Source organism: Amia ocellicauda, chromosome 12 (assembly GCF_036373705.1).
Source record: "Amia ocellicauda isolate fAmiCal2 chromosome 12, fAmiCal2.hap1, whole genome shotgun sequence".
Taxonomy (NCBI): Eukaryota; Metazoa; Chordata; class Actinopteri; order Amiiformes; family Amiidae; genus Amia; species Amia ocellicauda.
In genome coordinates this window covers 39,028,449-39,044,717 of record NC_089861.1, presented here as the reverse complement: position 1 = coordinate 39,044,717, position 16,269 = coordinate 39,028,449, and the positions used below count along the sequence as shown (strand labels likewise).

At 40.8% G+C, this 16,269-nt stretch overlaps 2 non-coding genes across 2 annotated transcripts; both read left to right on the top strand.

The window, feature by feature from the left end:
- Positions 1 to 313: 313 nt before the first annotated feature.
- On the top strand, positions 314 to 387 carry trnai-aau (transfer RNA isoleucine (anticodon AAU)). The gene has a single exon. It is a non-coding gene; the product is annotated as a tRNA-Ile (tRNA).
- A 1,251-nt stretch (positions 388 to 1,638) lies between these two features.
- Positions 1,639 to 1,712, top strand: trnai-aau (transfer RNA isoleucine (anticodon AAU)). The gene has a single exon. It is a non-coding gene; the product is annotated as a tRNA-Ile (tRNA).
- Positions 1,713 to 16,269: the final 14,557 nt, after the last annotated feature.

Here is a 16,269-nt window from a genome sequence, read left to right as displayed (position 1 = left end):
CCGATGTGTGATTTAAGTGTTCCCGCAGTTTTCTTGATCAGTATATAATCTCGCGGTGGACGTATACATCCTCTCAGAATGGCCGAGTGGTCTAATTTGCCAGACTTAAGGTGTTGTTCCCTTGAAGAGTGTAGAAGGGTTTTCTGGTCTCCTGATGGAGGCGTGGGTTCAAATCCCACTCCTGACAGATTGATTTATAACATCACCAATGCTAGGAATTGCAAAAGTGTTCTTTTCACACTTGTGTGTAATGCATTTTGCAGCCAAATTACATAAACATGAGGAAATGCCTGGCAGAGAGACTACTTCTGATGGCCGGTTAGCTCAGTTGGTTAGAGCGTGGTGCTAATAACGCCAAGGTCTTGGGTTCGATCCCCACATCGGCCAAGACCGATCGTAGGTGCTCATCCGTCTAGTTCAAGTCCTGTTTTTTGAATGTTTGACATGAAACTCCCTGAAGGCAAGCGTAGTAGTGCACTTAAGCAGTGGTAGGATCCACAAGACTTCATCAAGCCGTGTCAAAGTCGGCCATCTACATGCACACGGGAAAATGTCCTTTCGCCGCTTTGCTTTTCTCAGAACACTTCATTTGCATTCTGTCCTCTGATAGTTTCAACTCGTGGGCTCCTGCCAATTCCTTATTACACAGACTTGGAGAGGGAAGCAATGCCAGTGGCTTCAAGAATCAACGCAAGTTTCATGAATGGCACATCTAAGCCATGGTGCCAACCAGACATTGAGCTGTTGGTCAGCTCGACTCGGTTGCATAAGTGTTGAAAGTCACGGATTCCCGCAATTCTGTGGCCGCATTCTCAAGGCTATCTTCTATAATACACCTCTCAAAAAAATAAGGGAACAAGTAATCATCACAGCATAATACCAAGTCAGTTACAGTTCAGGCATATTAATCTGTACAGTTAGGAAGCCTAAGCGGTTGTGAATCACTGTCTCTTGTTTTGGTGCAAATGAAAGTGACAGCAGGTGCACCGGAGATAGGCAACAGCAAGACAACCCCAAAAAGGGAATGGTTTTGCAGGTGGTGGCCACAGACGATTGCTCTCTCCTTATCCTTCCTGACTGATTCTTCTCTAGTTTTGCCTTTTGCTAGTGTCCTTGTCACTACTGGAATTATGAGGTGCTCCCTGCAGCCCATTCAGGTTGCACAGGTAGTCCAGCTCCTCCAGTATGGCACATCCATACGTGCCGTCTGAAGAAAGTTTGCTGTGTCTCCCAGTACAGTCTCAAAAGCATGGAGGTGGGAGAGTTACGAATTATGCAATGTACGGTGAAGATCTTGAGGTTTCCTAGATTTTGATCACGGAGATCCGATGTGTGATTTAAGTGTTCCCGCAGTTTTCTTGATCAGTATATAATCTCGCGGTGGACGTATACATCCTCTCAGAATGGCCGAGTGGTCTAATTTGCCAGACTTAAGGTGTTGTTCCCTTGAAGAGTGTAGAAGGGTTTTCTGGTCTCCTGATGGAGGCGTGGGTTCAAATCCCACTCCTGACAGATTGATTTATAGCATCACCAATGCTAGGAATTGCAAAAGTGTTCTTTTCACACTTGTGTGTAATGCATTTTGCGGCCAAATTACATAAACATGAGGAAATGCCTGGCAGAGAGACTCCTTTTGATGGCCGGTTAGCTCAGTTGGTTAGAGAGTGGTGCTAATAATGCCAAGGTCTTGGGTTCGATCCCCACATCGGCCAAGACCAATCGTAGGTGCTCATCCGTCTAGTTCGAGTCCTGTTTTTTGAATGTTTGACATGAAACTCCCTGAAGGCAAGCGTAGTAGTGCACTTAAGCAGTGGTAGCATCCACAAGACTTCATCAAGCCGTGTCAAAGTCGGCCATCTACATGCACACGGGAAAATGTCCTTTCGCCGCTTTGCTTTTCTCAGAACACTTCATTTGCATTCTGTCCTCTGATAGTTTCAACTCGTGGGCTCCTGCCAATTCCTTATTACACAGACTTGGAGAGGGAAGCAATGCCAGTGGCTTCAAGAATCAACGCAAGTTTCATGAATGGCACATCTAAGCCATGGTGCCAACCAGACATTGAGCTGTTGGTCACCTCGACTCGGTTGCATAAGTGTTGAAAGTCACGGATTCCCGCAATTCTGTGGCCGCATTCTCAAGGCTATCTTCTATAATACACCTCTCAAAAAAATAAGGAAACAAGTAATCATCACAGCATAATACCAGGTCAGTTACAGTTCAGGCATATTAATCTGTACAGTTAGGAAGCCTAAGCGGTTGTGAATCACTGTCTCTTGTTTTGGTGCAAATGAAAGTGACAGCAGGTGCACCGGAGATAGGCAACAGCAAGACAACCCCAAAAAGGGAATGGTTTTGCAGGTGGTGGCCACAGACGATTGCTCTCTCCTTATCCTTCCTGACTGATTCTTCTCTAGTTTTGCCTTTTGCTAGTGTCCTTGTCACTACTGGAATTATGAGGTGCTCCCTGCAGCCCATTCAGGTTGCACAGGTAGTCCAGCTCCTTCAGGATGTCACATTCATCCGTGCTATCAGAAGAACCAGAAGGACCAGTATCTGCTTTTTTGTGCGAGGAGGAACAGGAGGAGCATTGCCTGAGCCCTCCAAAATGACCTCCAGCGGTCTACTGGTGTGCATGTTTCTGACTAAACTGTCAGAAACAGACTCTATGAGGGTGGCACGAGGGCCCGTCATCCTCTAGTGGGACCTGTGCTCACAGCCCAGCACCGTGCAGCTCGATTGGTATTCGTGAAAAAGTCTGGAGGCACCGTGGTGAACGTTATTCTGTCTGCAACATCATCCAGCATGATCGGTTTGACTGCTGGTTTGGAGAGAAACACAAAGTGCCCTCTGTGTATTCACTATGCAACCATCAACAACTCTGACCTGGTCATATATATGTCCCAGGGCATCATCCTGTGTCTGGTCCATAGCGAAATCGGATACCCGGTTGAAGGCGGGATCCAGTGTCGGGCCTTCCACTGGAAGAAGGAGAGAGGAGGTGAGTCCCAGAACTCGTTCCTTCCCATGGGTCCAACAGGGTACTGTTGGCTGCTACACGACTGGAGTCAGAGGGAAGGCTGTCCCTGCCCCTCTCATCACCTGCAGTCACTAATGGTGATCGGTCCCCAGAGACATGTCCCAATTGTGCCCCAGCCAAATCAGACAATGAGAGCCTAGGATCTTTAATATTGGACAGAAATTCAGAGCCTCTGGGTTGTCCTCCGGTCCCATCTTTGGAATCTGCAGACCTTCCCAAGCCGGGTTTGCTGCGGCCACAGCAGGGTTAGGTGCAGGAGCTGGTACTTGAAGTTGCTGGACAAGCGTCTCGAGAGTTTGTTGTTTTTGAGCCTGCAGCTTCATCACTGGGGCCAACAACTGTTCCACTGGAGACGCCTCCATAGCTGTCCTTCCGGGTACAGAGTTCAGGGTAAGTATGTCACAAAGCTTCCCCACATTGGCCACCAAATGTAAATGCCGGACACAATAAACGGAGAGAGTCTCGGGTTCCGGCGGTGTCCGAGCTTTATTGGGGTTCACAATAGTCCAACAGAAAAAAACACAAAAAGGGGAAAACAAGGCAAAACCAGCACACAAAACATCCACACAAACAGGGTGCTCCGGGCAGTCACAATAAAGTCTCCCTCGGGGAAGGAGAGGGATTAAATAGATGAAGCACACCTGCCAATGACGTCACAGTCGCCTCAGTGATCATTGCCTGCAGCCGTGAGCTCACAAGCTGTCTGCGAAGCAGCGGACAACACGGCTGCAACACATGAGCACCTAATTAGTGTGCGTCAGCAGCAGCCATGCCGTGACAGACAGCGTCCTGCCAAAATCACAATAAGATGTATAAAAGTACAGAAAAACAAAATGTAATAAACTATAAATGATCTTTAATACATAGAACTAAAGAAAATAGGTTTAGTGTTTACAGATTCCTTTTTGGAAATACAATGACATGCATTACAAATGAGTATTTACATTTTATTTACAGCTGGTGCTCATGTGTCACTGTGCCCCTCAGGCTGTGGCAGGCGGTGACATATTGGGCAGCCAGGGAGGCTGTGTGTCCCTCCTCCAGGAGGACTGACCATTTTTATTTTTTCTCAGTTTTGTCAAAGGTAGGGTGGCATTCATTATTTTGTTAAGGAATGTGTCCCTTATTTTGGGCATATTTATTGCATTGCAGGAGGAAGTGCAACTCTCTCTCTCTGTCTCTTTCTCTCTCTGTGTGCGTCCGTCTGTCACTGGAGGCATTTGTCGTCCCCGTCCAGTGACACCCTCTTAACTCCCCCGGCCCCCTGGAGCGTGACCTACAGCCGAAGGGAGCGCCTGAGGGCTGGTTGGAAGCATCTTGGACTCGGGTTCCTCTTCATCACCAGAAGGGGGAGCCGGAGTAGATTCCTGCAGAGATTGACACTTGTTTTTTTGTTTCAGCAGAAACAGTGCGGAGGCGACCCAAATCCTGCTGGGGGGAGGTGTTTAAAAAAAAAAAGTTTTATCTTCTTCATAATGACATTATCCTTCAAGAAAAGACAAAGGGCATCAGATGATCAATACGTTAATACATCTCTTATAATCTCTCTTTAAAATACCAACTATTACAATGTTAACCATACATAAACAAAACAACCTATGCTTTTGTTTTTAATGTTGCTAGATCTCACAGTGATAAAATAAGGAAGATATGGTTTAACCAAAAAAGTTGATAAAACATTTCTTGGCAGAGCGCAAACAGAGGACATGTAAATAGGCTGACATTAAATTAAAGATAAGATTCTAAATAAGCTATCTTTTCTCTTCAGTCATGATGAGGAAAAATTGATAACTTGAATAATTTCATTCAGAATGACAAAGTTGCTCAATGTAAGCGCATTTTTCAGAGTAACGTTAGCACAGCTTCCTACAAATTGTCTGATAGATAAGATTAAAAAAGAAATCAGCTATCGGCTATGTTACAAATGAGAATTATACTATTAATATTGTACATTTATGATCATTATGTTTGTAGTTTGGATATGTCGATAATATATTTGACAGTAAATGGGTTTTATACGGTGTGTCCAAAAAAACTAAACAAAAACCCATCCCAATTTGCGTTACGTGATCGGGACCACTCCGTGGACCACAGTGCCGAGGTCCGGACCACTCAGTCGCTGTGGTCCAGACCTTGGACCAAAAAATGTTACAACCCCTACTGCTCCGCTGTGTCAGTTGTTTCTGTAACTGAATCACAAAACTGGGTTTTGATGTGCTCCCCACGTGCGTGTTTACAACGTCACTGAAGAAAAAAAACATCGAATCTGGAACACTGACGAGAATTGGAAGAAGCCGTGGCTGTGGCTAACTGTGTCTGTGAGTAGTATAGATGGCAGCATCACTTATTTTGACAGCCGGAAGTTCCGCCCTCCCTATGTACCTTTGAACTGGAACTCCTCTCTCCTTCCCAGCACCCCCCTGGGTTACTCTTTGACCCTCCCTCCTTATGTACCATTGAACCGGAACTCCTCTCTCCTTCCCAGCACCCCCCTGGGTTACCATTTGACCCTCCCTTGTCAGCCATCTTGGATGATATCGGCCATTTTGACTGATATCGGCCATTTGTAAGGTCATAGGTCATCTGGTAAGATGGTAGCCATTTTGTTAGGGTGACATCCATCATGGTGAATGTCCAAGGGCACCTCACACTGCTGGTGTGGAGGTGTAATGTTTAATAGCATAAACTGTGTTTTTAAGGTTATATTGTTTTATGATACTGTTTAAGTAAATAAAAAGAGAATAAGAAAAGTTTTAAATACATATATATATTTAAAGTTATATTGTTTTATGATACTATTTTAGTAAATAAAAAGAGTATAAGAAAAGAAAAGTTTTATATTTTATTTTAGGTTATAATGTTTTATGATTTGTTTTAGTAAATTAAAAAATAAGAAAAATAAAAGTTGTATATACACTCACCTAAAGGATTATTAGGAACACCATACTAATACTGTGTTTGACTCCCTTTCGCCTTCAGAACTGCCTTAATTCTATGTGGCATTGATTCAACAAGGTGCTGAAAGCATTCATTAGAAATGTTGGCCCATATTGATAGGATAGCATCTTGCAGTTGATGGAGATTTGTGGGATGCACATCCAGGGCACGAAGCTCCCGTTCCACCACATCCCAAAGATGCTCTATTGGGTTGAGATCTGGTGACTGTGGGGGCCAGTTTAGTACAGTGAACTCATTGTCATGTTCAAGAAACCAATTTGAAATGATTCGACCTTTGTGACATGGTGCATTATCCTGCTGGAAGTAGCCATCAGAGGATGGGTACATGGTGGTCATAAAGGGATGGACATGGTCAGAAACAATGCTCAGGTAGGCCGTGGCATTTAAACGATGCCCAATTGGCACTAAGGGGCCTAAAGTGTGCCAAGAAAACATCCCCCACACCATTACACCACCACCAGCAGCCTGCACAGTGGTAACAAGGCATGATGGATCCATGTTCTCATTCTGTTTACGCCAAATTCTGACTCTACCATCTGAATGTCTCAACAGAAATCGAGACTCATCAGACCAGGCAACATTTTTCCAGTCTTCAACTGTCCAATTTTGGTGAGCTTGTGCAAATGGTAGCCTCTTTTTCCTATTTGTAGTGGAGATGAGTGGTACCCGGTGGGGTCTTCTGCTGTTGTAGCCCATCCGCCTCAAGGTTGTACGTGTTGTGGCTTCACAAATGCTTTGCTGCATACCTCGGTTGTAACGAGTGGTTATTTCAGTCAAAGTTGCTCTTCTATCAGCTTGAATCAGTCGGCCCATTCTCCTCTGACCTCTAGCATCAACAAGGCATTTTCGCCCCCACAGGACTGCCGCATACTGGATGTTTTTCCCTTTTCACACCATTCTTTGTAAACCCTAGAAATGGTTGTGCGTGAAAATCCCAGTAACTGAGCAGATTGTGAAATACTCAGACCGGCCCGTCTGGCACCAACAACCATGCCACGCTCAAAATTCCTTAAATCACCTTTCTTTCCCATTCAGACATTCAGTTTGGAGTTCAGGAGATTGTCTTGACCAGGACCACACCCCTAAATGCATTGAAGCAACTGCCATGTGATTGGTTGGTTAGATAATTGCATTAATGAGAAATTGAACAGGTGTTCCTAATAATCCTTTAGGTGAGTGTATATATATATATATATATATATATATATATATATATATACAAGGTTATATTGTATACATTTGAGAAAAATAAAAGTTGTAAATACACATATATATTTTATTTTAGATTATGTTTGATTATACTGTTTTAGTAAATTAAAAAATAAGAAAAATAAATGTTTTATATATATTTAAGGTTACACTGTTTTATGATACTGTTTTAGTAAATTAAAAAGAAAAATTAATATTTACCCAGAGTGGGATTTGAACCCACATGTGTTTTTAGTTTATATGTTTTATGATTAGGGTTAGGATGATACTGTGTTTGCAAAATAAAAAGGTAAGAAAAAATCGATTAAGAAATGTATAGACTTACATATATTGCATGTCATTACATATATATTTAAGCAAACACAGATAAACACACATACCTATATCTCTTTAGTTTATATTTATCAATAGACAATAGAGAACAACAGTGAAATATATAGAATTATATCTGTTCATTTTGACCAGCACTGTACTTATTATATTTGTTACATTAGTGAATGCTCAAACGTAGCCTTAACATGTATCATATTTAAGAATATACTGCATTTCATTCCATTACACACACACACACAAACATATATATATCTTGTTAGGTTTTATTTATCAATAGACACTAAAGACATGCACACCACTTTTCTTAGAGAGACACAGTGAAGCACTATTTGTGAATACTCATATGTAATAAATAATATATGTATATATGATTTGTTTGTGCTCAAATGTATAGAATTAATAAAATACACACACACACACACAATGGTGACTTTTATTGTGGCAAACAAGCATTTTACAACATGGAACATAGTCAGAAGTAGAAAAAGATACTCCATGAAATGTTGTATAGATACTTGTAATCATTAATTTCTGGTTCACAACACCAACATTGGACAGAAAGAAACACTGACCTGTACGGAGTAATGTCATTTCCAGCATATTCCATATATATTCTATTCAGTCTTTCACTCTTGGCTTCTTTTTCAAAGTTATACCAGGTTCTGGCGACAAAGTACATCAGGTATCTATTGTAAATAAAGTGAGAAACTCTTAAGTTTCTATTCCTTTGGAAATACCTTATTTTTCAAACCTACAAATACATGGTGACAACTGCAAGCATGACACACATACAAAACACAGAAATAGGGACCACACTGCAAGGATATAATAAGCACAAATGGTATTTTACTGCAAATTTTAAGTTTTGTAAAATTATTTATGTAACTTCTAGGAGTAATCTGCAAACTACATAGTGAAAATGCAGTCAGTCTTCAGGAAACACACACAGCAGACTGAAATAAGCACAACGTCATATTTATATGAACCAAAACTGCATTCTACTAAACCCTGAAACTCTGAAAAATCACTACAAACTCTATGTTTTGTAAAATGGCTTATTTCACAGACACAGAAACAAATAGGCTCACCCTCAACATATTCCAACACTTACAAAAATTAATGATGTAAACTTAAAGGTTTACCAGTAGTACAGGGGTATTATTAATCTATTCATGCAACTTTTAGACACTTGTCTAATACAGAGCTAACAACTGCATTGATAGCGGGTAGCAGGGCTTTGACAATGCTGTGCGGTGGGGTTTAAAATGACTTTGTAGGCCAGGGCTTTAAAACCTTACCCCATTGTAACATTTTCAAATTAGCCTCCAACCCCTAAAATACTAAGACATGTTTTTTGTATCATATGTATCATGTTGTTATACTATGTACATTAATGTGGTTTATAATTTTTTATTTAATTTGACATAATTTTATCATATTTTTAATTACAAATTCATATATATAAATAACAAATACTATATAATAATAGTAATAATAATGCAAAAACATATTAAGCAATCATATTTTTACTTACAGAATAATATATTTAAAATAACAATATAATAATTTAATAATAATAATAATAATAATAATAATAATAATTTAAAAACATATTAAACAAAACTCACCCTGACTTTGTCACAACCTCAGGATGGGGAACCTCTGCTGTAGACCCTCATCCATTCTGTCAACAGTTTGTAGGTGACATGTGCAGAAACATGAAAACTCAGTCTTGGTGGGGTGTTTCTGTCCAGTGGTCTGATCTGATACAACTTTCTACTACATTTCATATTCTATTAAAATATAACAAATTAGTAGTTCATAAAAAAGTGCTCCTGCTACTCTTATGAGTGTCTCTACAGCCCCTCATTGCTCCCTTGCATTACAGAGCATGACACGTGCTCTTCACATTGAAATTCACATTCATGTTGATGTAGGACTCGTCAACACAAAACTGTACAAAAATACATGAAATACATAAACAATACAAACATTAAGAACAGAAACCACTTTCAATCTGACATTTCACAGTATAGAAATTAAATAAGTTTGAATTACCTCATGGTTTTCCTCAGGCTCGGAGCCAGGCCCCATGTTGCCATCAGTGTCAGAAGCTGAGCGCTCTGTGTAAGATTCAGAATAACGTTCAGCTGTGTGCGGTGGAGAGGGGAAATGGAGATGCAGAGCAGGCAGAGTGTCTGTGAGACGGGTTTCTGTCCTGCTTGTCCTGCAGAGCCTCTCTTATCTGAAATGGCACTGGACACAACCAAAGCAGCAACGTCCCACAGGCAACAGGTCCTTAAGAGAGAACACTGTCAAATTTAACATTCAATAAAAGTCCACAGTTTTGACCATTTTCAGTTGAATTAATCCTCCGCATCAAATGCATTGAGACCATACACAGCTTTCAGATGCCTTGTACTTTAAGATATGTTGTATATTTAGGCTACCCTGTTATTGCTTGAATAAAATGTTATTTTATGAGAGCAGTAAGAAAAAGGGGGAACAAAGATATATAATTCAATTAATAATTTTAAGCACTCTTGCTATTAGAAATAACTAAGATGAAGGCCTAAACTGGCTATCTAGTAACTGTTTAAAAATAAATGGTTTTCCGTGAGTGTGCTAAAGAAATGAACTTCTCATTTCTGTCATTACAGTGAACTAACTGGAATACGTACAGCATACACCTAACAATTGCTAAGAATTAAATGCTTTTCTTTATGAAATGTAAGATTAGTGCTCAAAATAATTAGACATCTATATTTCTAACTGGGCTTGATTATGTTGACTGTTTATGGCTGTGCTTTGCCATTAATTCCAGTTTTCACCTTGTTCTCTATGGGTTGGTTTCAGAGCATGATTAGCACTAGTTTAAGTACATTACTCAGAATATGTCACTCACCATTGTTTGGTATACAAAATGATTTAGCCTGAAGGACAATAAAGCATTGGTATATAGTACTATACTAGGCTAGCAAAAGTAATTTACCCATGTACATAAACAACCTACAGTCTGAATTCAACCTTCTTGGCTCTGACTCACATGTACCAACTTTTAAAATCTCAATTTGACTTACTAGTAAAAGTTACAAAGTGAGAGGGATTTAACCATAGACAAAGAACGATAGGTTGCATATGCAACCCCGGTTATCTGAGAAAAGAAGGACTGCCCAAGGGGGAGGGGTTTTCAGCGTGCATCGCTGGAACGCATCGAAGACTTTTGTCTATCAAAGCTGCCATTGGCCCTTGTGCCCGTCACTCAAACAGGACCCTTCCACTTCCTGTTTGTATAAAAGGTGACGTCTGCACAAGGACTTCCTCTTTTTGCCGGGAGCTTGAACTCCTGCGCGAGCTTGCAACCCTTGGGCAGTGCTTGTTTTCTCAGATAACCGGGGTTTCATACGCAACCTATCGTTATCTTTCGAGTCAGAAGCACTGCCCAAGGGGGAGGTGTTACAGTATAACCAAACCGTCGCAAGGGAGGAGGCAGCGAGCTGGTAAGAGAGCCTGCCCCGAGGCGAACCTACTAGGAGCCGTACCAACTCTATGATAGAACCACAGGGGCCCCTTGGGCCACATCTGGGCTGCTCAGACGCGAAGACCACAGTCACGCTGAACTGGGAAGAAATAAGCAATGGTGTATCCACAGGCAACAAGACCTTGTGCCTACCATGAAGCCTAGTAATAGCAGTCTCCTGCTCTACTAGCAGGGCTAGGAGCAGGGCCAATACCCAGACCACACCATATAAGCACAGGTCGCAGTCCGTTGAGCCCGTGCTCAACATACAGCGGGCTACCCAGACTAGATAGCCACTGCTGGATAGTTCAATTACGAATAATGGAACTATATACACAGTGGACCAACAAGAACCAACTCAAGTGCCTTCCGCTGGACACCGCAGCAGTGGCCTCAGCACTAGCATAGCTAGGGCGGGGCCACAGACTGCTGGCAAAGGAACTATATACATAGCGAAGCACGAGTGCCCTCGCTAACAACAGGAGCAGTTGTCCATTCTAAACTTAATAAGGAGCGGACAAGCTCAACTGTATATTCTAAAGAACTATATACACTGCGGGGCGCAGGAGCCAGTTCATGCACCACACACATGACACAGGAGCAGGATACCCACTGCGGAAGCTAGCGGCAACAGATGCTCTACTGATGTCAATAAATGAACTATATACACAGCGGGGCACAAGAGCAAACTCAAAGCCTACTGCTGAATACAGCAGCAGCGGCCCTCAGCTAGTATAGCTAGGGAGGGGCCAAGGCCTGCTGACAAAGGAACTATGTACAATGGCGGGGTACACGTGTAAAAAACACATGCACTCCCACCTATAGAATGAACTGTATACAAGTCACAGTCCGGTAGGAAGGGATAACGGTTCTGCATTGCTTTTCCCAAGCATGCTCAACAGGGGCAGACAGGGATAGAAAAGCCAGGAGCCAGTGCCTAACAGGCTACTGCGACTCAGCTGAAGCCAACACCGGATTCCCAATAGAAGGAACTGGGAATATATATGGAATATGCTGGAAATGACATTACTCTGTACAGGTCAGTGTTTCTTTCTGTCCAATGTTGGTGTTGTGAACAAGAAATTAATGATTACAAGTATCTATAAAACATTTCATGGAGTATCTTTTTCTACTTCTGACTATGTTCCATGTTGTAAAATGCTTGTTTGTCACAATAAAAGTCACCATTGTGTGTGTGTGTGTGTGTGTGTGTGTGTATTTTATTAATTCTATACATTAAAGCACAAACAAATCATATATACATATATTATTTATTACATATGAGTATTCACAAATAGTGCTTCACTGTGTCTCTCTAAGAAAAGTGGTGTGCATGTCTTTAGTGTCTATTGATAAATAAAACCTAACAAGATATATATATATGTTTGTGTGTGTGTGTGTGTGTGTGTAATGGAATGAAATGCAGTATATTCTTAAATATGATACATGTTAAGGCTACGTTTGAGCATTCACTAATGTAACAAATATAATAAGTACAGTGCTGGTCAAAATGTACAGATATAATTCTATACATTTCACTGTTGTTCTCTATTGTCTATTGATAAATATAAACTAAAGAGATATAGGTATGTGTGTTTATCTGTGTTTGCTTAAATATATATGTAATGACATGCAATATATGTAAGTCTATACATTTCTTAATTGATTTTTTCTTACCTTTTTATTTTGCAAACACAGTATCATCCTAAGCCTAATCATAAAACATATAAACTAAAAACACATGTGGGTTCAAATCCCACTGTGAGTAAATATTCATATTTCTTTTTAATTTACTAAAACAGTATCATAAAACATTGTAACCTTAAATATATATAAAACGTTTATTTTTCTTATTTTTTAATTTACTAAAACAGTATAATCAAACATAATCTAAAATAAAATATAAATGTGTATTTACAACTTTTATTTTTCTTAAATGTATACAATATAATCTTGTATATATATAAAACTTTTATTTTTCTTATTTTTTAATTTACTAAAACAAATCATAAAACATTTTAACCTAAAATAGAATATAAAACTTTTATTATCTTATTCTCTATATAACCTTAAATATATATATATATATATATTTAAAACTTTTCTTATTTTTTAATTTACTAAAACAGTTTCATAAAACAATATAATCTTATATATATATATATATATATATATATATATATATATATATATATATATATATATGTATTTAAAACTTCTATTTTCTTATTCTCTATATAACCTTAAATATATATATATATTTAAAACTTTTCTTATTTTTTAATTTACTAAAACAGTTTCATAAAACAATATAACCTATATATATATATATATATATATATATATATATATATAACTTTTCTTATTCTTTTTATTTACTTAAACAGTATCATAAAACATTATAACCTAAAATATATAAAACTTTTATTTTCTTATTTCTTAATTTTCCAACACAGTATCATGAAAACAATATAACCTTAAAAACACAGTTTACGCTATTAAACGTTACATCTCCACACCAGCAGGGTGAGGTGCACTTGGACACTCACCATGATGGATGTCACCCTATCAAAATGGCTACCATCTTACCAGATGACCTATGACCTTACAAATGGCCGATATCAGCCAAGATGGCTGACATCCAAAATAGCCGATATCATCCAAGATGGCTGACAAGGGAGGGTCAAATGGTAACCTAAGGGGGGTGCTGGGAAGGAGAGAGGAGTTCCCGTTCAAAGGTTCATAGGGAGGGCGGGACTTCCAGCTGTCAAAATAAGTGATGCCGCCATCTATACTACTTCTGTGGCTGTCTGTGGCTGAACCGGAGGGTTGGACCTGGGTTTCTCTTCATTACGAATACATCTTTCGCTGCCCAGGTGCCCACATGCCTGACCTGCTTTTCAGCTGGATCACAGCTCCGCCCCGGCAGGGTAGAGCATCCAAAAATGGTACAAACTCATCCACGTATTGCAGTGTTTCCGGGAGAGCTGGCATACTGAGCGAGAAAGTCAACACTGACAGTGTGGCGAGAGACATAATGTATGTGCTCTGTAATGTCATTGCTGTCAGGTGAGAGATTTCTATGATGTCATCGCTGATATAGCAGTGAAGTGAGAGGAAGAGGAAGGGATAGCACGTGTGTGGGCTCACTGGCTGCCTCAGCTAGAATGGGTGAATGAGAGAGTGCAGGAACGGAACGCAGGAAATATACAATTGTATGTGACAGGCCGCTGTCTGTCACGGCACGGCTGCTGCTGACGTCTGCTGATGAGGTGCTCATGTGCCACAGCTGTGTTGTCACTCCCTCGCTAACAGGCTGTGGACTCACGGTTGCGGGCAATGAGCACCGAGGCGATTGTGACGTCAGTGGCAGCTGTGCCTTCTCTATTTAATCCCTCTCCTTCCCAGATGGAGGCAGCTAACCCGCTGAGAAGGAGGACTGACACTCCCAACCCTGACTGCCCGGAGCACCCTGTTTTGTGTGGATGTTTCGTTTTGGTTGTTTTTACCCCTTGTATTTTGTCCCGTTTACCCTGTGAACCACAATAAAGCCCGGACACCAACGGAACCAGAGATTCTCTCCATCCCTGTGTCTGGCTTTTACATTGTATTATGCATATTCTGAATCGATTTGTAATGTATATTCATGATTTATTGATTGAAAGAGTTCTGTTTCTTCTGGCTAAACTTGTTTGCACATTGAATATTGAATTGTAGTGTCTGTGTGTGTGTGTGTGTGTGTGTGTCACTAGAAGTCCAGCACACTATCCATTGTGGCACAGAACCACAAAACTGTACGACGAAGATACTCTTCTGCATGCCTGCAGATGACCGGGCGTCTCAGCGTGATTTGACAAGTAGCATTTACAGTTGTGTTTTTTAAATCCCTGTCTCGCTGATTTTGAGACGGATGGAAATGATGGGTTCTTCTATTTGGTAAAATGGCTTTGCTCACTCGAGAGGCAGCCAGGTTAAGCGGGCAATAATGCACAAGTAGCTCTGTCTTGCGAATCTTGGAACTGTCCATTGGACGTACACGGCGTCAGTCGTCAAGAAATGTCAAACAAGGAATGCCCACAACGATGGTGGGATAGAAAGCCACGGGTGCAAAACACAACGGCTTAGTAGTCCATGGCCTTAAGTACAAGGCCACCTGATCCAGCTGTTCCCGGAGATGCAACTGACACGGAGGGGGACTGGTACAGTGACAGTGGCTAGGAAAAGAAGCAGCGTATGAGGTCTTGATAGTCAAGCAAGGATTTGGGACAAAGTTGGCATTCCAGAAAAGTAAGAAGTGAAGGCATCAGCAAGGCACTTGACTGCAAGATACCTCTGGCTGTCACGAGGAAGCTCAGCAAGCTCTAAGTTTCATGAAGTGAGCACTGACTCTGGTGGGACTCAAACCCACAACCTTTGATTGACCACTGCTCTTTTCAGAAGTCCAAAGCGCTATCCATTAAGCCACAGAGCCACACAAGACATTTGTCACCATACTGTTCTGCACGCCTACTGATGACGGGGCATCTCAGCGTGCTTGTACAAGTAGCATTTTCAGATGTGTTTTTTAATCCCTGTCTCGCTGATATTGACACAAAAGGAAATGATGGGTTCTTCTTTTAGATAATGCGGCTCATGTTGACTTGACTGTGAGGGGAAGTATTTGTCAAGCACACTGTCTGTGTCTGTCTGGCTGTCTGTGTGTGTCTGTGCTTGTGTGTGTGTGTCTCTGTGTGTGATGTGGGACAGTGCCCTGTCTGAGTGCCAAATATATTATATTCCCACCATTGTTGCAGCAAGATTGTGTAACCCATATATGAATTTAAGCTTTGTGTATGGCTCCGGAGAGGACAGGTACAGTAGTTCTGTGCAGGTGATTTTTAGAAAAACATTTTCATCCAAGGACATAGAAAGAACATAATGTAAGACACAGGAGACGTGTTTGTTAAAGTTTGAAGTACCTCATTACCATCATCTTGTTGCCCAGAAACCAAAGGGAGTCCTCTTGTATATGATAGCAAGTTCTTTAGAAAAACTTTAGATGTGTCTTGCCCAGTGACCATCTCCGGAGCGCTTCGTTGTAGCTCAATAAACTTTTTTGGTATTATTTCAGTTAAATCAGGTCCTGATTATTCCTTGTCCGCCTGTTTATTGAGGGAGTAAAATTTGTCCCTATTAGTGCGTCTGTGTCTGTGTCTCTGTGTGTGTGTGT